Genomic DNA, 1488 nt, shown 5'->3' with positions numbered 1-1488 from the left:
TAAGGAGCCATTAGGAAAAGCTCCTTATTCTTGTAAAAATTTCCCGAACCTTCAGGGCTGGGTTTCTGCAGCTGGCCAAGAATCAGCCTCAGTTAGGATCCTGCCAAATTGGGCATCAACAGCTCATTTGGCTTGGAAAAAAAAGAAAGGAGAAACAACTGACGTTTGTATACTTGAAATTATGAGCTGTTTCTCTAACAAAGAGACCAAACACTTTCGGCTTGTTTTACAGTAAACATACACATTGAACAATCTGGTTGGTTAGCAACTGGCTGTGCATATGTAGGACATATGTGAACACATATGGATGCATAAACTCACATATGTTCACTTAAAAGGACACTGTCAAGTCATTTTACGAGGTTTTTTGTTCTCTGGGCTACATTGTTTATAAAATCTTCTTAGAAGCTTAAAAATACAATTTCTTTTCCTACTGATTTTTGTTCTTTTTTTTTTAAAGCAAGTATTTTGAATGACATTCAAATAAATGGGACTGGTTCTATTTAATACCAACTCCTACTTAAACATATACAGCAGTAGAATGTCCAATCAGAAGCAGAGCACTCAGAGTGAGACAATTCCTTATGAAGAGAAGAATAACCAACATCTGCCCTTAGAGTAGACATTCCAGAATTGAAGAGTACTCACAAGATTATTTTCTGGCATCCCAGTGCTTTTATGTATGTATGCATGTATGTATGAATGTATTTTTAAAGTAGGGAATGCTTTACGAATATGCATGTAATCCTTGCACAGAGGCCATGCTAATCTTCTCTGTATTGTTCTAATTTCAGTGTATAGATTCTGCTGAAGCGAGCACCCAAGTGCTTTTGGGGTTAGATATCAAATATAGATAATGGCGACCATGAAAAAACCTATTTTTCTATTTTCTATAATATTTTAGCAATATTTTTATAGCTTATTTACTAAGCAAAACCCCCTGTAAAATATCCTTGCTTTGGGCAAGAGCTGTGAAGAATCAAATCAGAATGTCTAAAACACCTGGAAGGATGCTCAAAATCACAACTAGCTGGGAAAACAAAAAGTTAAATAATGATGTTATCTCACTTTATATTCATCAGGCTGGCAAAAGAAAAAAGCAACATTGCACATCACTAGTGGAGATGTGAGGAAAAGGGCACTTTCATATGTTGCTGGTGGAAATGGGGATTTTAAAGAGCCTTTTTGAATGTAAATCTAGCAACATTTCTTAAAATTGAAAGTATATACTTACCCTTCAATGCATCCTTCCTCTCTTGCAAATCTAACTTATAGAGACAGGAACACTACTATATAGGATATAAACGCAAGATTTCCACAGCAGCATTATGTATTGTGGCAAAACAACAGCAACAAATTTGAAATCAAGTGAGTACCCTTTAATAACGGACTGTTGTTGAATAAATTAATGTATGTCTATACCATGGAATATTATGCAACCTCCCAAAAAAGTGAATCGGAACAACACTAGTTGCTTATAAGGATTAC

The 1488-nt window shown here is 35.3% G+C and overlaps 1 non-coding gene across 1 annotated transcript; it reads right to left on the bottom strand.

Moving 5' to 3' along the window:
- Positions 1–711: 711 nt before the first annotated feature.
- LOC123592280 lies at positions 712–815 on the bottom strand. The gene has a single exon (XR_006709678.1). It is a non-coding gene; the product is annotated as a U6 spliceosomal RNA (small nuclear RNA).
- Positions 816–1488: the final 673 nt, after the last annotated feature.

The sequence above is a fragment of the Leopardus geoffroyi genome, chromosome B4 (genome assembly GCF_018350155.1).
Source record: "Leopardus geoffroyi isolate Oge1 chromosome B4, O.geoffroyi_Oge1_pat1.0, whole genome shotgun sequence".
Classification (NCBI taxonomy): Eukaryota; Metazoa; Chordata; class Mammalia; order Carnivora; family Felidae; genus Leopardus; species Leopardus geoffroyi.
The sequence above is the reverse complement of the archived record's forward strand: the minus strand, read 5'-3'. Positions and strand labels throughout refer to the sequence as shown.